Here is a 21,828-nt window from a genome sequence, read left to right as displayed (position 1 = left end):
ATTCTAGTTCAAAGCCAGCCCGGGCAGGAAAGTCCATAAGACTCTTACCTCCAATTAACCACCTGAAAACCAAAGTGGAGCTGTGGCTCAAGGTGGTAGAGTGCTATCCTTGAGTATAAAAGCTCAAGGACAGCACCTAGGCCATTCCTTTTCTTTGGTATGTATGTATGTGTCTATGTTTTAAAAGGTTTTATTGAATGCATTTTTCCATCCCTGACTTTTAGTGGGGATATAAATTTTCTTTTTGTCTCACCTCTTCCTCTTCCTCTGTTTTACTTTGTTTTAGATTTTTTCTTTGTGTTGGTACTAGGGCTTGAATTTAGGGTTTGTAGGGTTTGGGAGCTGAACCTTAGCTTTTCACTCAAGGCTGGCTCTCTACCACTTGAACTACAACTCTGCTTCTGGCTTTTTAATGGCTAATTGGAGGTAAGAGCTCATGGATATTCCTGCCCAGGCTGGCTTTGAACTGTATTCCTCATATTTCAGCCTCCTGAGTAGCTAAGATTACAGGTGTGAGCCACCTGTCCTCAGCTAGATTTCTTTCTTATGATATTTTTTTTTTTTTGGCCAGTCCTGGGCCTTGGACTCAGGGCCCGAGCACCGTCCCTGGCTTCTTCCCGCTCAAGGCTAGCACTCTGCCACTTAAGCCACAGCGCCGCTTCTGGCCGTTTTCTGTATATGTGGTGCTGGGGAATCGAACCTAGGGCCTCGTGTATCCGAGGCAGGCACTCTTGCCACTAGGGTATATCCCCAGCCCCTTTCTTATGATTTTTATCTCCTTTGTTGACTTCCTGAATCTGCCCCGCCCCCCTCAATAATTCTTTCAGGTTTACCTTTTTTTTTTTCTTTTGTGAGTATGCGTGTGTGTGCTGGTACAGAGGCTTGAACTCAAGGCCTAAAACTCTCACTTGGCTTTTACTTGGGGTTGACACTCTACTACTTGATCTATTCCTCTATTTTCTGCTCTGCGACCACCCCCCTCCCCTGCTTAATTGGAGATAGTAGTCCTTGGATTGTCTACCTGGGCTGGCTTTGAATCTTGATTTTCAGATCTCAGCTTCCTGAGTAGCTAGGATTATAAGCATAAACTACTGGCTCAAGTTTATACAATTTTGTTCAAATAAAAGATTTTTTTCACCCCCTGAGTACTTTCTTTTTCCCTTTTAGTGATACTAGGGCTTGACTTCAGGCCTTTGTTTGTTCTGAATTTTGTATGACTTGAGCTATATCATCAGTCCTTCTCCAAGTATTTTCAATCTGTGACTTTTCCTTTTTAAAATTTTTCATCCATGACCAAGACTCAAACTCAGTACCTGATGGTATCAAGTTTGCTTATTGGCTAGTACTCTACCAACTAAGCCATGCCTCTACCCTCTCAGTCTGTGACTGAATCAATTGATACAGAACGGACAGCCATAGAGGGACAATGTGTAGTCATTCCCCTGTCTTTATGCTTTTGTTACATTTTACTTTGATTAACATTGCCAGTGCTTTTTTGTTTGTTTGTTTTTACTTTCACAATCTTTGATGATTTGTTTCTACTTTCACAATCTTTGATGAGACTTTATTTAGTTCTGGTACTGGGGCTTGAACTCCAGGACTTGCGCACTTAGCTTTTTCACTAAAGGCTGACACTCTACCACTTGAGCCACACCTTTACTGCCAGCTTTTTGCTAATTAATTGGAGATAAGAGTCTCGTGGGCAGGTTTCAAACCATAATTCTCAGATCTCAGCCTCTTGAGTAGGATTACAGATGTGAGCCACTAGCACCAGGCTTGAAGGTATTTTAAAAATAGGAAGCTGGGAGTCAGTGGCTCACACCTGTAATCCTAGCTGCTCAGGAGGGAGAGATCGGAGGATTGTCCCTTGAGACAATCCTTGAGAAACGTCCTTGTGACTTTTATCTTCAATTAATCACAGAGAAAGCTGGAAGTAGCGCTGTGGTTCAAGTGGTAGAATGCTAGCCTTGAGTAGAAGTAGCTGAAGGAAAGCACCCAGCCCCAGAGTTCAAGCTTCAAGACTGGTGTAAAAAAAAAAAAATTTGTTTTTTTTAGTATGAAAGAATAAAGAAGTAGGAATGTATGTTGTATTTGTCCATGTATTTATCACTTTTCTTTTTATTCCTTTGAGTAGATCCACTTACTGATAAAAAATACATGTATCATCAATTAACCATTAATCATTTCAGAGCTTCAAATTTAGTGGCATTTAAAATATTCATAATGTTTTGTAAGCATTACTCCTATTTAATTACATGATTTTTTTTTTCTTCTTCTTTGTGCTGGTACCGGGGCTTGAACCTCAGGGCCTTGTGTTCTTGTCTGGCTTTCTCGCTCAAGGTAGGTGTTCTACCACTTGAGCCATTTCTCCAACTCTGGCATTTTTCTGTTTAATTGGAAATAGTCTCACAGATTTATCTGTCCAGACTGGCTTTGAACCACAGTTCTCACAGCCTCTTGAGTAGGTAGATTACACACAGGTATGAGCCTCCTGTACCTGGCTTTAAGACATTTTCATAACCCTACATTCACTTTTTTTTTTTTTCATAGTCCTAGAATTCAACCCAGGGCCTCTTCCAAGCCAGGCAAGTACTGTACCACTTTCTACCACTTGAGCTATGTCCCTAGGCCCAGAGCCCTTTTGTATTTTGTTTTTGAGATAAAGTGTCACTGACTTGGCCCAGGCTGAGCTGGATCTTGAGTGTCTTCTGCTACTCCCTTCCACGTAGCTGGGCACAAAGGAGTGCAGCACAACATGCAACTGGAAGATATATTTGCTGGGTAGAGGACGTTGAGCTGTAATTTTTTTCCTTGTTTTGCATTTTGAAGATGTTTTGTTGTCCTCTAGTTTATACTGTTTCCAGTGAGAATTCTATCCTTTTTTTTTTTTTTTATGCTGGTCCTGAGGCTTGAACTCAGGGCCTAGCTTTGTCCTTGAGCTTTGTTTGCACCAGGCAAATGAAGTTCCACCAATGTGAGGCATAGTTTTGCTTCCAGCTTTTTGGTGACTTATTGGAGATAAGAGTGTTACAGACTTTCCTGCCTGGACTGGCTTTGAACCTCGATCCTCAGGGCTCAGACTCCTGAGTAGGATTACAGGACAGCATCACTAATGCCTAGCTTAAAAGTCTTTTTGATTTTTGTTTTTTGTTGTTTTTTCTTGCCAGTCCTGGGCCTTGGACTCAGGGCCTGAGCACTGTCCCTGGCTTCCTTTTGCTCAAGGCTAGCACTCTGCCACTTGAGCCACAGTGCCACTTCTGGCTGTTTTCCATATATGTGGTACTGGGGAATTGAACCCAGGGCTTCATGTATATGAGGCAGGCTCTCTTGCTAGTAGGCCATATTCCCAGCCCTTAAAAGTCTTTTTGAGATTGCCATATCTACTGCAGATTAATTCTGTCAGCCAAGATAGTCCATTTTTTTTAAAGCCCTCTGAAAAACCTTATTATATCAAAGCAATCATTTTAACCTCTTATTTTCCTAGTTCAAATTAGTACTTGCTTTTTTTTTTTTAAACTTAGTAGCCTAGCAATTGTAACATTTGAAGATTTTTATTTTTAATCGGTTGTCCAATTGGGGTTTCACTGTGACATTTCCACACATGTAGCTTATTCAGACCAACCTCAATCCCTTACCTCATTTCTTAAAACAAATTTAACAGCTTTCATTGCTCTGATTTATATATGCGAACAAACTACTTGGGCCATATTCACCCTCAGTGCACCCTTTCCCCAGTACAACCTGCTTTATTTTCCTGAACTTTACTTCTTTTAAAGTCTGTGTTGGGGTTAGAGGTGTGGCTCAGTGGGTAGAATGCTAGCCAGTGAGCAAAAGGATCAGGGTATCTAGTTAGAGTGCCAGACTTGAACCTCACAAACAAGAAAAGCCTATTAATTCATCAAGTGGTTTCACTATGATAATTGAGATGTGCATATATATTTTGTTCTGCATAACCCTCTCTAGTGCTGCCTTCTGCTGATCAGTAGCTATCACTGAGATTCCTTTTAGCCTTGTTATCCTTTCTGAAGCTTTCCTAAAGACTTCATCACCTTGCTACTTCATATCTGATACTTCACCAAAGAAGAAAACAAAATCATAAAATAGCCTTGAGAAACATGCTTACAACTCCTGCTAGCCTTGGTATTAGGATTTAATGGGACTTGTTTTGTATTTCTCCTTATATTTCATTATCATTAAAATTTGACCATTGTGAAGAATTCCACATGCTGGAATTTTGTTGACAAAAGTGATATAGCATAGCAATGTAATTTTAGTTACTGTGCCTGTTAAGTCCCATTAATTGTGTTTTCATAATATGTGTATATGTGCATGCATACCTAAATTTTGAAGATAGTTGTACTACAATACTTAGTTATTTCAGGCTTGATACGTAGGAGAATCCTAAAGTTTATTTTTAGTTATGCCATTTATCATATTTCTTGAGCCATATTTCTGCAAGGGAAACCAACTCATCTATATTTTGATAGTGATTCCAAAGGGTGCACGCGTGCGTCTTGATCTTGCGGCTTGAACTCAGGGCCTGTGCACTGTCCCTGAGCTTTTTGTTGTTGTTTTGCTCAAGGCTAGTGTTTTACCACTTGAGCTACAGCTTCACTTCTAGCTTTTTTGGTGATTAATTGGAGATAAGAGTGTCATGGTACTTCCTGCTTCTGCTTGCTTTGAACTATTTACTGTCCTTGGATATCAGTCTCCTGAGTAGCTAGAATTTCAGGTGTAAGCCACCTGTGCATGGCAAGTGATTCCATTTTTAGCAGAATAAAAATAAGCAAATAACAAGTGTTAGCCTATTGGTATTAATATGTTGCTCTTTGAGACTAGAAGTTGATAATTTATTTCAAAGTATCACTTAATTGCTTGTGACATTGGCTAGATTTGATCACAAAACAGTTTTCTTTTAAAAGGATGATATGATAAAAAGTGTACATATTTTGGGCTGGGAATATGGCCTAGTGGTATTTACCTTGCATACATGAAGCCCTAGGTTCGATTCCTCAGCACCACATAAACAGAAAAAGCCAGAAGTGGCGCTGTGACTCCAGTGGTAGAGTGCTAGCCTTGAGCAAAAAGAAGCCAGGGACAGTGCTCAGCCACTGAGTTCAAGCCCCAGGACTGGCAAAAAGAAATTAAAAACAAGTATACATATTTTGATAAAAGCCTTACATATATGGAAATACCTTCTGCTTTTTTCTCCAGTGTTTTTCCTATCTTGGTTTTGTTTCTTTCCAGTAAAACTATACAAATTCTCCTAACATTTATTGAATGTCTTTAATAGTTCAGAAATAGGTTCAGTGACAATATTGAACTTAGGTTTATATAATAAAAGAATTCTTCCATCCAGTGAGATACAGGTACAGATATGGGATCTGGAGTGGGACTTTGAATACAAGCAGTATAATGTGTCAGGCTAGTTATACATTCTATGCCTTCAATTCCTCACATGTTTAAAAGGGGGATAATAGTAACTACTCACATTTTTTTAAAAAGATTAAATAGCACAGGCTTAGAGCCCTGTGAACATGTAATAAGCTCAGAAATGTTCATTATAACCAAAGAATTCACCGTACTTTGTAAGGTCAAGCCTTTTCTTTAGGCTTCAGAACGGTATATTTAAAATTCTTAGTTTAGATTAGCCAATTTTGGCTTCTTTTACACAAATAGTTAAAGTTGTTGAATAATTTATTATGTTCTTATTGGTATTGTAATTCCAACTGCAAAAGATTTAAAGCTATTAAATCTTTTCTGTCATTATTACCACTTTTGGTTTAATATCCAGTATTCAAGCCATCCAGTTTTTATTAAATCTGTAACTTTTTCTATACAGAATTAGTTTCTACAGAAAATATCCTGTGTTTCTTAAAATCAGGAATATGATAAAACAGTGCACTTAAGAATAGTGTTGACATGAAGCAGATAAATAGATGTCGCAAACATCTGAGGTAGTCATTACTAGAGTAATGGAAAACTGAACACAGCTGTTTCTTAGCAAATTAATGTGTCCATTGAATTGTCTTGATTGGGTGTAACAACAAGCATTTTTCCCCCTAGAACTGTCATATAAAACAATGAGTTATTGGGCTTGAGATACGGCCTAGTGGCTGGAGTGCCTGCCTCGTATTCATGAGACCCTGGGTTCAATTCCCCAGCACCACATATACAGAAAATGGCCAGAAGTGGCGCTGTGGCTCAAGTGTCAGAGTGCTAGCCTTGAGCAAAAAGAAGCCAGGGACAGTGCTCAGGCTCTGAGTCCAAGCCCCAGGACTGGCAAAAAATAAATAAAATAAAATAATGAGTTATATAGTGGGCACTTTTTTTTTATCAATAGGTTAAAGATTCAAGGGGGAACTACAAAAAGATCCTCCCAAAAAAAAAAAAAAAAAAAGATCCTCCCAAACTGGAACCTTATATTTATTCATGGCTGGTGAATTGTACTGCCAGCCTGTTTTTTTTCTTGGTTGTTTTTGGAGATGGAATCTAGGAAATTTTTCTGCCCAGATTGGCTTCAGGCTACAATCCTTTTGAGTATCTAGGGTTACAGGTGTGAGCCACCAGTGCCAACTAGAACTAAAAATCTTAATTCAGTGGAAGCATTCTTCTAGGGAAAGATATAATCAGAAATTTGCCTTCTAACCACATTAATCTGTAGGAGGAAAGTTTATCTCCAATTAAGCACCAAAAAAAAAAAGCTTGAAATGGAGCTGTGGCCCAAGTGGTAGAGCACTAGCCATGACATGAGCACAAAAGCTCAGTGACAGCTTCTAAACCATGAGTGCAAGCCATAGGACTGGCACACACACACACAAATGGCAGCCTCTTGTACAACATAACACATTGTGTAATATAAGCCAAGAGCTGGTGGCTCATGCCTGTAATCCTAGCTATTCAAGAGGCTGATACCTGAGGATTGTGTTTTAAAGAGAGCCTAGGCAGGAAAGTCCATGAGACTCTTATACCCAATTAAGCAAGAAAAAAAAAAAAGCCAAGCTGAAGGTGGGGCTGTGGCTGTGGCTCAAGTGATAGAGCACTAGCCTTGAGCAAAAAGCTTGAAACAAGGGAGATTTGTAGCTGGTTTCTTTTGTAGGAAGCATTTTATAGGCAAGAGTATCCACAAACTATACACAAATTTATAATTTTCTGGATGAATCCATTGTCTCTAGGGCTGTAATATTTTAACTGGACTCACTTTTTAAAAATTAAGGTATTTAGTAATTATGTAAATCTACAGCTCACAATTTCCACATGTACTTAAATGACCACCAAGACAACATTCTATAGCTGTATTTTTTAATTTCTTATTTTATTTTTATTTTTTATTTTTATTTATTTATTTATTTTTTATTTTTAAATTTATCTATAGCTGTATTTTTAAGTAAATAAATTGGATTAAAGTTCTTCACTTAAATATTTTTTCTTATGTATAACACATAATCACATAGAAAATTGAGATCTAAAAAACAAGTTACTTGTACTTCCACCAAGACATTTAAACATTTTGGTGTGTAATCTTTCATTCATTTATTGTTTTCTGAGTACCTAATAAATACTGGTTATTTCAGCTGCTAAGGAGATATCACAGTTATTAAAATGGGCAAAATTCTTTCCCTTGATAAGATTTTATACTTTAGGCAAAGAGGAATAAGAAAATACATTGTATTGTCAGATGGTGGTGAGTGCTGAGGAGGAAGAGTAAAACAAATAAGAGAATGAATAAGAGGGCCAGGATTAAATGGTAGAGCTCCTACTGAACAAGTAAGTGCAAGGTCTTGAACTCAAACTTAGTACCACCAGAGGGAGAGGCAGAGAGAGAGAGAGAAAGAGAGAGGAAAAAAAGAATGAATGAGGATGAAAATGAGGGAATCATGGAAGAAGAGAGAGAAGGAAATGCAATATTTTTAATACAATAAGCAGACTTAACCTCACTGAGAAGATCACATTTGAGCAAAGAGCTAGAGGAGACAAAGGAAGATGGTGGGTAGATCTGAGGCAAGAAGGCACTTCAGGCAAAGGCTTTGGTGTGGGATATGCCTGGCATGTCTGAGAAGCATCTAGAAGGCCATTGTGGCTGGAACAAAAGAAGGGCAAGAGACTTATAAGGTTGGAGAGGGACCAGGGATTATATCCTGTAGTTGACCATCCCTTTGGAAGCTTTTACAAACCACTGGTGCTGGGCTGTCCTACCCCGACCACTGATTTGGGAGGCTGGTTTATAATTTGTAGCTAGAGCTGGGAAACATTAATAAAAAAGTCACTAGACCACATGCGAAACCATTGAAAAGTTTCAAAGAACTACAAACTGCTTTAAGTTTTATTATTTTTAAGCTATCATGAGGAAAATTTGTGGTCCTACAGAAAATCATATACAACCTCCTCACCACTTTAACAGTCATCTCAAATTTGCAGCATTTGCTTTATTCTTCTCCCTATACTTTTTTCACCAGAATGTTTTAATGATAGCTTGATTTTTTAAAAGGATCATTCTCTTTGAGAGAGGGAAGGCAGGACAAGGGGCTGAAGTAAGTATATATTTTTTTCTGTATATGACAGCCACATTTATACTGTCATCATTTATGAACTATTTACATTTACATTTTTGAACATTCTATATCAATGAACATTCTGAACTCTGTTTTTCATGGCTATATACTATTCTGTTAAATGGATGTCCCATAGTTTATGTGCTCTTACATTATTGGACATTTTAATTTATATCCTTTAGTTACTTGTGATGTATCTCCTCAGATAAATCTTTGCATATATTCAGAATTCTTAAGGCAAATTATTAGAATAGAATTGCTGTGTCAAAAGATATGTACAGAGCTGGGTGCTGGTGGCTCACACCTGTAATCCTAGCTACTCAGGAGCCTAAGAGGATTGCAGTTCAAAGCCAGCCCAGTCAGGAAAGTCTGTGAGACTCTTATCTCCAATTAGCAACCAGAAAACTGGAAGTGGCGCTGTGGCTCAAGTGGTAGAGGACTAGCTTTGAGCTGAAGAGCTCAAGGACAATACCCAGGCCCAGACTTCAAGCCTCACAACTGGGAAACAAACAAAAGATAGACACAGAAATGTGCCTATTTTGAAATACATTGTCAGAGTGTTTTCCAGGAAGACTTTACTAATTTATACTCCCACAGACTGTTTCTGAAAGTGTCACGTTTCCTTAAACTTTGACTAACATTGAATTTTGCCAGAATTTTTTTTTAAATTCCTGTTTTGACAGGTTGAAAAAATAATTCATGGTTTTAATTTGAAGTTCTTTAATTTCAAGTGAAGTAAAATTCCATTTTTAAAATAACTTTATATAATTTGCTAGTTGTGTGACTTGAAGTTACTTAGGACTTCTGCCTTATAGGATTTTCATGAACATTAAAGCATTTGATGGCCTAGGTTTTAAATTTTTTGGCTTTGATCCAGTCAAATAAAACAAAAGCCCTACATTACAACACACACTTTTAAATGTGTAGCCAAGAGTTTCATGAAATTGGAATGACATACATACCCTTATCAGGTGTGATGCACTTTGATATTTTATATTCATGTTAATTTTTTTTATTTGTTGGTTGTGGGTCTTGAACTCAGCAGACCCTGGGCACTGTCTCTGAGCCTCTTTGTGCTCAAGGCTAGTGCTTTACCACTTGAGCCACAGTGCTACTTCTGGTTTTTGAGTGGTTATTTGGAGATAAGAGTTTCACAGGGACTTTTCTGCCTGAGCTGGCTTCTAAACAAAATCTTCAGATATCAGCCTCCTAAGTAGGTAGGTTTATAGGTGTGAGCCACAGGTGCCTGGCCATGTTAATTTTTTCATGCTCTTATTCACCATTCAACTGATTACAACCCTGTGGCTTGAAAAGCACTGCTCTAAATTTTGTTGTATCTTGCTAGTGCACTTTGATCTATAGTGATTACCTGTATCAAGTACCTCAGAAGTCATCCTCTCTTTTCCTCTAATTAAATTTACTTTTAGAGAAACCAAACACAGCAAAGCCCCCCAAAGTAATACTGTATTTATGTATCAAATGTTCAGTACCTTCATAAGCAGAAAATATATTTGTTTGAGTTTCTATTATGTGTATTATATTATTATTGATGGAATAATTAGTACCATTGTGAAATAGATACATGTGTGACTCAAAACACTGCATTATTAGAGGAATTGTATTGTAGACTCCCCAATTGGGACACGTGGTAAAATAATTTTCTTTATAATTAGTGTTAATTTGAGAAGCTGATAAAATTTAACTCACATTTAGTTTTTTTTGCCAGTCCTGGGACGTGGACTCAGGGCCTGAGTACTCTCCCCGGCTTCTTTTTGCTCAAGGCTAGCACTCTACTATTTGAGCCACAGCACCACTTCTGGCTTTTTCTGTTTATGTGGTGCTGAGGAATCCAACTTAGGGCTTCATGCATGCAAGGCAAGCACTCTAGTGCTAAGCCATATTCCCAGCCCACATTTAGCAATTTTTTTAAAATTTTTCTTTTTTTTGGCCAGTCCTGGGGCTTGGACTCAGGGCCTGAGCACTGTCCCTGGCTTCTTTTTGCTCAATGCTAGCACTCTGCCACTTGAGCCACAGCGCCACTTCTGGCCATTTTCTGTATATGTGGTGCTGGGGAATCGAACCCAGGGCCTCATGTATATGAGGCAGGCACTCTTGCCACTAGGCCATATCCCCAGCCACACTTAGCAATTTTTAATACAAGTTTTTCCAACAAAAAAGAATATGAAAGCTAGATAATATTAGGAAATTGAGGATGTGTAACTACTATACACAAAGCACCAGATGTTGTTTATTGGTAGACATTAAAGTGACTTGAGGACCACTCAGAAGTAGTTCTGACTAGTAGCTGAGAAGAGAAAACTTGCTAGGATGAAAGTAACAGTCTTTAAGTAAATGCATAAGAGACATAGAATGGAGTAGGGTTTACTATTAAAAAGCCCACTTAGGAGTACACCTGATTGATTAACAATATGATTGTGCTGTTAACTCTTGATCTTCAATTTAACATTAAGTATGTTTTATTTAGATTGTTTTTTGATGCTGGGCTAGAACATTTTAATGACTAAGTTAAAAGTTTAAGGTATTTTCTTTGCTGTTTCCAATCACCTGCTCCTCCACAATAGAAAAATTTAGACAAATGTCAGAAGCATTTTAGCCTATACAAATTAAATTTTATATGGAAGAATCTTGTTACTTTTGGGAAAGAAAGAAATTATTTATTCTATATCTGTACTACAGTGATTTTTCAATTTTAAATGTCATCAAATTGAAAAAAAAAGAATCACCACAGTTGTACTATAGTGGGTATTGACTTTAATTCATGTTTAATGTTAGATATATGAGATGTTCTCATGCATAGGATTTGAAAGCTGAATTATAAATTCTAGCTTTTTTATTATCTGGACTAAAATAAGATTTTATTTATTTTTACTTTATTGTCAAATTGATGTACAGAGAGGTTACAGTTTCATATGTTAGGCCTTGGGTACATTTCTTGTTCTGGAGGGAGGAGGTAAAATAAGATTTTCAACAAGCTCAGAAGTGAATTTAGGAATCCACTGGAATCAGAGAGCCCAGAAGTATTGAAAAGTTGCTTAGCCTTCAAAGCTAAGCAAGGAAATGCCATTTCATGCCCATTAAATTGGCACAAATTAAAGATGTTAATTGGACATTACCAAGTGAAGGTAGAATATAAGACTAATAAGAGTGTAAATTAGTACACATGCTAGAAAGATCAGTTTAGATACATGGTTTGGGTGTATATAACCAGGAATTCTGCTTGTAGTGTATCTCTTACATATGTGCATACAGAACATTGTTTATAATAGTGCAAAAATGGGAGCAACCTGTTTGGAAATGGCTACATACAGTACCATTGTCTAGTCCAACATTCTCCATTAAGAATACAGTGTGAACAACATGTAATATTAATTCAGTTTTATAGTTCAAAAAGGATGAAATTGAGGACTGAGGTTGTGACTCAGAAGGTAGACCACCTGCCTAGGAAGCATGAAGATCAAACCTCCGTATCACTGAAAAAAGGGATAAAATTAATTTTAATGTATTAACTTTCAAATATGATTAAGGTATTGAGATATTTTCCATACTCTTTTCCAACTAAATCTTTGAAATCAATCAATCAATATCCATCCATCCATCTGCATTGCATTTAAAACACATCTCAATTTAGATGTTAAATTTTTATCCTAAGTACTTGATCTGAATTTAAGCTTCATGAAGTTTACTGTTGGAGAAAGAAGAAAGAAAAATGAATATCAGACAGTTTAACTCACTTTCTTAATCATACTAGCCATACTTCAAATGCTCAGTAGTGTGGCTAGTGGCTTTCAGATATGATAAGAAGGTTCTAATTGAAGCATGTATTCTTTCGTGGTAGTTAAAATAAATTGCCTATATGTGTGTAAAATAAAATGTGACCAATTGCTCAAACACTTAATTAGAAGCAGAAAAATTGTGCCAGGTTTTATTATGTTGAGCAATTTGAAATATACAAAATAAGATAGAGAATAATACAACATTTATGTACCCCCTGGTCAAAGTTTGCAGGTGCTAATATTTTGCCATGGTACTTTCATTTCTTTTGTTTTAAATCTTAAATTTTTTTTATTTCTTTATTGTCAGAGTGATTTACAGAGGGGTTACAGTTTCATACATAAGGCAGTGAGAACATTTCTTACCCAGCTTGTTACCTCCTCCTTCATTTTTCCCCCACCTCCCTCCTCCCCATTTCCCTCTTCCCCCCATGAGTTGTACAGTTGGTTTACACCATATAGTTTTATAAGTATTGCTGTTGCATTGGTTTGTCTTTTTATCCTTTGCCTCTGAATTTTAGTATTCCCTTTCCCTTCCCTAGTTCTTATACACGTATATACAATATCCAGGGTACTAAAATCAGCTACAGTGATATCAATGATAAAACCACAGGAAAGAAATACAAAAGAAAAAGGGCTCCTTAGAATACTTACATATTCACATAAAATGTAGATTGTCTACTGTTTAGCTTGTAGTAGCAGGTAGCAAAGAAAATATTGTTTCTTAAAGGTGATAGTAGAACTTAGCAGGGAGTGGAGTGGTTTGTAGCTAAAGTAGTAAAATGCTTCAGTCCCTGGATTCAATTTCCAGTACTGCCAAAAAGGGGGAGAGCTGAGAAAAGAACACATTTAAATGGCCTTTTAATGTTTAATTCTTTTTAAAAGTTTTTTTTAAAAAACAAAACTAGATGTCTGTTGGGAATCATTTTAGATTTTAGTAATATGGCACCTATATTCACAGGAATTAAGCTCTAGTCATTACAAGACTGTTTTCATTAGATTTCCCTACTGTATGCTGTCAGTTCTCTGAGTTTAGCTTCACTCAGTGAAAAACACGGGAAGAGAAAATAAAATTTTATAAAATTGAAATAGTATACTAATTTTAAATGTACTTATAAAGGTATTATTTTAAATGTAATATATATCAGGCATAATTTCTTTTGTATTTAAAAATAATCTAGTATTTTAAGTAGGCTTTTGAAATGGAAAAGAGAGACAGAAAATGTCACTTGGCTTTTATTTAATAAACAGCAACCCAGGTTCTTTGCACATTGACATTGTTGCTTACATGTATATATTGAATGGGCTTGCTTGCTCTTTACTCTGAATATCACCACATCTCTTAATTTTGAGTGTGTGCGTGCATGCATGTGTGTGTTTGTGTGTGTGTGTGTGTGTGTGTGTGTGTGTGTGTGTGTGCTTAAACTCAGGGACCTGAGCTCTTGCATATTCGTTTTTTGCATTTAAAGGCTGGTACTGGTGCTCTACCACTTAAGCTACACCTTTACCTCTGGGTTTTTGCAGATTAACTGGAGTTAAGAGTCTCAGATTTGTCTGCCTAGGCTGTCTTCAAAACATGATCCTCAGATCTCAGACTTCTGTATAGCTAGGAGTACAGGCATTAGCCACCAGCCCCCAACATCAGTCAATCTTTGAAAGATAGCTCCTGAATAAAGTGTCTGTGTGCATACTAAAATCTTATACAGTTAGTGCTATTGGCTACTGAGAGAACTGAAATAAATGAAACTTCCTAAAATGAGAAATTATATATACAGAATAAAAACAGTGTTGCTGTTTATATTTTATTTAATAATCAAAAAATTTCCAACTATTGAATTTTGATATCTACCTCAAATATGCAAATTTAATTAAATGCTTCATGTCATAAAAGTATTTCTGATGCTCAAATGTAATACAGTGACTTAAACAAAAATCTTTTATTTGAATATGTAGTTTAAGCCAGCTAAAGGACTAAAGAATTCAGATATAATTTCAAAAAATCTTTCTGGAAGACTATTTATAGTTAGTATTACATTTTTTACTCATGACTAGTGTTCTTATTACTTGAACCACACTTTTGCTTTGTTAGTGTTACATTTTAACTCTGTTTATCTTTGTTAGCAATATCACTTTACAAGTTGGTATTTATTGTATAGTAACTTGGTCAGTATCAAAAAGCCCCAACCTGCTATGGTTTTTGTTCATCACTAGGTGGAGTCCCTGCTGTATAACTATGTATTGGGTAGGCATCAATATTGTAATTTTTGCTTTGCTCAAACTAGGCATTTATATATTAAAGAACATTCTCTATATATGCAATTAACTGTTAAATACATACCACAGTAATAGGAATCTACAGTTACAATATGCTGCTTATGAGGTTAGTCCTTTTCATCAATGTATATTAATTTTACAAAGGGATTTCATTGTAGTATTTCCATACATGCATGCTTACAAGGTACTTTGATCAAATTCACCCCCTTTATTATTCCTTCTTATCTCTCTGTGTCTTTTTAAACAAAATAAATTTCATTTTTCTTTTTTTCACACATTATGCAATTTTCAACAGCATGAAAGAAGTATTTTAGTAAGATTTTTATGAGGGTGTATGTGCATGTACATGTGTTCATGCAAGGAAGACGAGGTAAGTAGAAGGGGCAATTCAAACTGATTGATGCCAGTTACCTGGTAAGCAATTAATGTTAACTTATTTAAGTCAGTTCTTTTTCCAAAATTGCAATGGTTAAGCTCCTGCTGACCTGAATAGTACTGAAACCAAATTCTTTAGAAATTACCAATGAAGTTAAATGACCATTGGGTAAATCGTCTATCTACTCCTGACTTGTCCTTTCTGTTGTCCTTAATTTTAGCCTTACCAAGGATTGTCCTGCTTTTCTTGCCACTTTACACTCTAAAAACATTGCAGTTTCTCTGTCCCCACAGGACACTTCTTTCAAAGATTCCTGTGATTTTTTTTTCACTTGTTTTGGTGTGCCTGATAAGTTCTTTCACTGCTTATTTTTGGTTAGAAGTTTTGAGGGTTAAATCTTTTATTTTTGCCAGTCCTGGGGCTTGGACTTGGGGCCTGAGCACTGTCCCTGGCTTCTTTTTGCTCAAGGCTAGCACTCTACCACTTAAGCTACAGTGCCATTTCTGGCTTTTTGTTTATGTGTTGCTGGGGAATTGAACCCAGGGCTTCATGCATGCAAGGCAAGCACTCTACCGCTAAGCCATATTCCCAGCCCCAAATCTATCTACCTATCTATAAATTTATTTATTTATTTATTGTCAAAGTGATGTACAGAGAGGTTAGTTTCATACATAAGGCAGTAAGTATATTTTTTTTATCAAACTGTTACCTCCTCCCTCATTTTTCTTCCCCTCCTGAACCCCCCCTCCCCAGTTGTACAGTTGGTTTACAGCATATTGTCTTGTAAGTGTTGCTGTTGCATTAGTTCACCTTTTACCCTTTGTCTCACCATTTTGATGTTCCCCTTCCCTCCCCTAGTTCCAATAAATGTATATACAATACCCAGGGTACCAACATCAGTTACAGTGACATCAGGGGTAAAACCATGGGGAAGAAAAAGGCATGATTTCCCATGGGACGGTTACCGTCCTCCTGCCACCATCCCATCTGTCGCTTGCTGGCATCCAAGGATTAAATCTTTGAAGAAGAAACTTAACAGATAGTGAAGTGTCACTGTCTGCATTTCCATATTCCTGTTTCGATTTCTCCTTCTACTCATTCGGATGCATTTAAAAAAATAATTTTCTCTATTTTCACTGGGATCCTAACGTCTAGTTATGTGTACTATGGAATTATTAGGAAGTTAAGGAAGAATCAGTCAAGAGTTTTCAAGGATTACACTAATGTTTTATTGGAGGTGGGGGGTGTTATTGCAAAGTTCATTATATATAAATTTCTTCAGTTATTTGTATAATCTTTATAATGATAACTTTCAACTGGAAACTTAACTTTGTTACAGTAGAGCCTAGTGGTAGACTGATTCATAGGTTAAGTGATATAATCAAGAAACCAAGTTTTTCCATTTATTCTTTTTTTTCTTTTTGAAATTAGACTTCATGATTTTATTGTCTTCAAAACAAAAGTTAGAGCTTAGAATGGGATCACTTGCCTTGTTCTGTTTCTATCTTCTCCCAAATCAGAATGCTTGCATTTCTTAATAACCAACATTCTCCAAGATGTGCACATGAGCTTAACACAATCAGCCTCAGTATAATCTCTGTAGTTTCAGCTGCTTTTCTGGGAGATTTGACTTAGCCCCCTCTGTAGGCACTGTGCTTCTGTCACAATACTGCTTCCCCTGGGCACACAGAATCCTTGCCCTTCTTGTACTGTGTTATTTTGTTGAGGCTGATGTTTGACACACATTTTTACAGAAAGCCTAGTGGATTTTAGGAAAGTTAACTATGATTGTGAGAGGCTTGTCAGCAGCCCATCTATTCTTAAAATGTTGGCTTTGTTCTCAGGTGTGTTCTTCTTACAATGCTAAAATGGCCTCTTCAGGTCTGGTTGTCATGTGCAAAAAACCTTACTTAAGAGAACACTCTTTCATATGAGTGTCCCTAGAAGCTTCCAGAAAACTTTATGTAGCTACTTCATTGACCAAAATTGCTTCAAAGAGCCATTTCTAAGCCGGCGTCTGGTAAGAGTGGGGTTGACATTATTTTAAGTGTAGGGAAGGGTAGAGTGAGGTTTGTTAGGGAGGAGCAGGAAGCATAATTGATGGATAGTCTGCCAACAGTATCTACAACAATCAACGGCTCAGTGGAAAGTATTACCAACATTGTTTCTAACACTTCTTCCAGGCCACTTTCTTTGAAAAATTAAATAAAGTGGGAAAGTTACTTGAAACTAAAATGTTTCTATCTCCTCTGCTAGACTATCTCTGTGTAGTTACATATGCAAAAAGGACATTTGTAAGCTAAGCTTTAAATGTAAACTAGGAAATGTATCATTTTTCTCGAGTTTGATTGTATTTATTGGGCCTATAACTTTGTACTTCCTTGGAACAAGATGTATTGAGTAATCACACAGTATTCAAAATATAGACTAATGTGATTTTCAAACAACACTATTGATTTTTCTTTGAAGATATCCAAATGATAAATGTTAATTTTTTGCTTTTTTCTTGTAGAACTTACATAAATTTCTCAGCAAACACCCTCTTTGTTTCACTTAATTTTCCTACTATCATCTCTTTGTTACACAGATGCCTCAGAGCTAAATATAGTAATTAAACATATTTATTATTCATTTATTTTTGGTACTTGGGCCTCCCACTCTTGCTTGGCTTTTTCACTCTTGGCTCTTCTTTTACTACTTGAGCCACACTTCTACTTCCAACTTTTTGCTGGTTAATTGGCTATGATGTCTTTTGGATTTGTCTGTCTGAGCTGACTTTGGACCAAGGTTCTCAGATCTCAGCCTCTTGCATAGCTAGCTTATAAGAATGAGCACTTGCACTTAAATATGGTAATTTCTTATGTAATTTCACATGAGTTTGAATAAGCTTCACTTTTAACAAGGATTCTGATATTACTAGTTCTTCCTCAATTATCTTATATTTAACATTCTTCTAGTTTTCTTCATTATATTAAGTTTTAGACTCAACAATTTTATAGTACTAACACAGAATTTTAGCCCTGGATGAAGAAGTTTATTATTTTTCTTATACCAGTTTTGAAGAATGGCTTAAGGAATTAACAGGAAAATAATCCAGTAAGCTTTTCTCATATCCATGGTAATTAAAACTGCTTATTATTCTGGCTGTAGATACTAAGAAATTACCACATAAATGATTCTGTAGAATTAAAGTATAAGTTTAGTTTTTCCAAACAAGTCTAAAGCATTTTATGCCAAATCTATTCACTATTACAATTTGAGTTTTAGATTACTGTTTAGTTTCTTATTAGAGTTAAATATTTTAACAAATATTTAAGAAATAATTGTGCCGTTACCAAATAAGGCCTAATTTTGAGCTGTCATTTATGTTTTCTAGTTACCATTATTATCTAAATGTAATTAGTGATATCAGTAATAATGATAGAATTTCACTTCCAAGTATCTGTGAGTATCTTGAACTTTATCTTATGCATCTCACAATTACTGTAATAAATCTAAATTTATGAGATGTTAATGTGTTTCATGGAAAAGAGTTCTGAGGCCAAGTAATTTCACCCAGGACAAATGATTCAGGCTAAATATATCTTTACTGTAGAACTTCTTAGAACCTTTACTACTATAATGTGTATTTTAAATATTTCTAACTTATTTAAATATACAATACTTATTTCTCAGCCTATTCTTTCATAAAATGCTGTTTGAAAAACACTAATATTTGATCTGGTTAGTGTGAATGTGAAATAATATAAAGAAAATAGTCTGTCTAATTTTTATAGCTAAGTGCCAGGCATTATATTAAAAAAGATATTAACTGGAACACTTGAACATCTGGGACAATCACTTTGAAGTGCATTTCAGGTGTTTTTCAGATAAGATTTCAGTTATACCTTCTCTGCTACTTAAACTTTTTTTTTTCTAAACGAAATTTATTATACAAGACGAGCACTTTACCACTAGGCCATATTCCCAGCCCCTATCTGAACGAAATTTATTAACATGCATAGTATTGCTTCTCTCGTGAACTTTTAATCTCACTTCTTTCTGCTTCTCTTCTGGCACAGTGGCACTGTAGTTTTTCCGTCAACCCCAGGACCTTGCATCAAGATTTTCCAACTTAGGCCTATGACAACAGCCCAAATTCTTGGGCTGGATACTTCTTGGTTGTGAGAAGCTGTCTGTCCTGCATTGTAGGTGTTTAGCAACATATGTGGCTTCTTCCTACTACATGCCAATCTTTTTGGGTTTTCCCCTTCCCCCTAGTGATCCAAACCAGGACCTTGTACATACCAGGCAACAGTGTCACTTAATTTAATTTCAAAACACAAGACTATTTCCTGTTTATAATCTCAGTCAAATCCAGTGCATATCCTCATGAGCTGGCTTCTTTATTTCTTCACTCTAGTCTCATTCAAAGGCAGTCATACTTATTCATGTTCCTTTTGAATACAACATTGTACTGTGCTCTTTTCCTACTGTGTCATAATTTGTTTCACACTATCCCTAAGAATCAGTTTCTCCATCATACTATTCAATATCCCTCAATTACTTATTTTCAGATAACTTTTCATGGTGGAGAGTATTTTATTTTAAATATCTCTGTCTTCCCTCACTTTTAAAGGACAGGCATTGTCCCTGGTCTCTTTGCTTTTCATGGAAGGACAGAGCCTTAGACATGTTAGGCAAATGCTGAACTGCATCCACAGCCTCCATCTTGGCATTCAATACAAGTTTGGAGGATTCATTAGTATAAACTGTCAGATACATTACATTGTCATTGTAGGGATTCTCTTCTTTATATTAGTGAAAATTATTTCCCTAGTCTTTATCATCCAGATTTTGATAGGTTGGCATTTGATCTCAGAGAAATCTTAAATTATAACTCTTTAAGAAACCAGCTGTTCATATGAGACTTGGAAAAAAAAGCAATGTACTTAGGAGGTATTCAGATATTATCTCCTTATAACTAAAAGATTTTTTATTCTGAACCAAAATTGTAAGGATTAATTTAATTGAGTAAGTTAATAAGATGTGGAGAGCTTTTACGGGACTGTAAACATTGCATTTTCATTGTGTTTGGATTTGTTTGATTGGTTATAGAAAGCTTGAAAATCATTGTCTTTTAGAAAATATTTATTAGAATACAGTCTTAAAATCCATAACCTGCACTACAAATTAAATGAAAACAAAAAATAATTCATGCTGGGTGCCAGTGTCTCATACTTGGCAATCCTAGCTACTTAGAAGGCTGAGATCTGAGGATCATGAGTTTGAAGCCAGCCTGGGCAGAAAAGCCTACGAGATTGTTACCTCCAATAAACTAAAAGACCAGAAGTGGCACTGTGGCTCAAAGTGGCAGAGTGCTAGCCTTGAGCAAAAAAGCTCAGAGACAGTGCCCAGGCCCTGAGTTCAAGCCCCACACTGACAAAACGAAATTCAAGTCAATAAAGAATAAGGACCAGCTTCCTTCCTCATATCCTTTGAGTTATGTGTTATTACTTAGAACTAGCCATGATTAGTTTGATGAACTACATTTTTCCCAGGAACTTTAAAAGGTGGAAAAAGATTAGGGGTACTTTTAGACGATAACTCAACTCCTAACAGCACTTGCCTGCAAGTCAAGAACTGAGAAAGGGGAGAGAGGGAAAGAATAAGACCTCCCAATTCAGAATCTTTTACTCTGTACAATGCCTTGTAGATTAGTAATTTTTGGTTAAATGAATCCATATGTAATAGCAGTTAATCAAGAAGGAATAGCTTTCTGTTTCATTTTTAAGGAATGGCACAAAACTATATAGGGAAAATTAAGACCTACTCATAATTTCAGCACTCATAGCACTCAGGAGGTTGAGACAGGAGGATGCAGAGCCAAAGTCAGGGTGGATTACATATGTAGCAAGACTGGAGAGGAGAAAAAGGAGTGGGAAGCAGAGGAAGGAGGAAAGGAAGTGAGGGAGGGAAGGAGAAAGGAAAGTAGAAAAGCAAAGGAGGGAAGGAATCAGGAAGGAATAAAGGAGAAATAAAGGTTGTATTGGACATTTCCAGAGATAAAGCAGAGAGAGAGGTTACCTAAAGGAAAAATACCTTCCTTTCACCTCAGCACACTGAAGTGAAATGGATACTGAAGACCTGTGATACCCATCTCAGTATTAGCAACCTGATGAGCCATTTTGCCAAGGACCTAGATTTGCTTTGACTTTTTATCATTTCTCTTTGTTCTGTATTTTATTGTTTTTCCTTAATATTTTAATAGTATTTTATATTATTGAAATGAAAAAAATGAATTCATTTAATTTCTGACATTAAATATTACCAGTTAAAATGTTCTTTTGTTTTTTGAATTGCTCCAGAAAAGAATGTATGTATAGTATATTGACTATAAACTTTTTCAAGAAGTTATTTATCTGTTACCAGAATAACCTAGGAATTTTTCTTTTTTTGGAAGGGAGGGTTTCAGGACTGGGGCTTGAACTCAGTGTCTCATACTCTCAGCCCTTTCACTCAACTAGCACTCTACCACTTGAGCCACACCTGCAATATGACATTTTTGCTATTTAATTGGCGATAGAATCTAGAGAACTTTGCTGCCCAGCCTGTGGCTCTGAACCAAGTTCCTCATATATCAGTCTCCTAAGTGGCTATAATTACAGGTTTGAGCCACCAGTTTCCGGCTTATAAAAATGGGTAAAACTAGCCACCAGTTCCTAGTTTGAAATGGGTAAAATCTGTTAAGCACGTGATGGCCAAATATAAGATGCTTTCTTTTTTCAGTACTGTGGTTTGATCTTGGGTCTTGTACCACTGGACAAGTACTCCACCACCTGAACCATGCTTTGAG

The 21,828-nt window shown here is 36.4% G+C and overlaps 1 protein-coding gene across 1 annotated transcript in view; it reads left to right on the top strand.

Annotated features, from left to right (window-relative positions):
* Window positions 1-21,828, top strand: part of Homer1 (homer scaffold protein 1) — a 100,937-nt gene that overhangs the window by 12,071 nt on the left and 67,038 nt on the right. The gene's annotated exons all lie outside the window — the stretch shown is intronic.

This window comes from Perognathus longimembris, chromosome 22 (assembly GCF_023159225.1).
Source record: "Perognathus longimembris pacificus isolate PPM17 chromosome 22, ASM2315922v1, whole genome shotgun sequence".
Classification (NCBI taxonomy): domain Eukaryota; kingdom Metazoa; phylum Chordata; class Mammalia; order Rodentia; family Heteromyidae; genus Perognathus; species Perognathus longimembris.
Note: the sequence above shows the minus strand (reverse complement) of the source record. Positions and strands in the feature narration are given on the sequence as shown.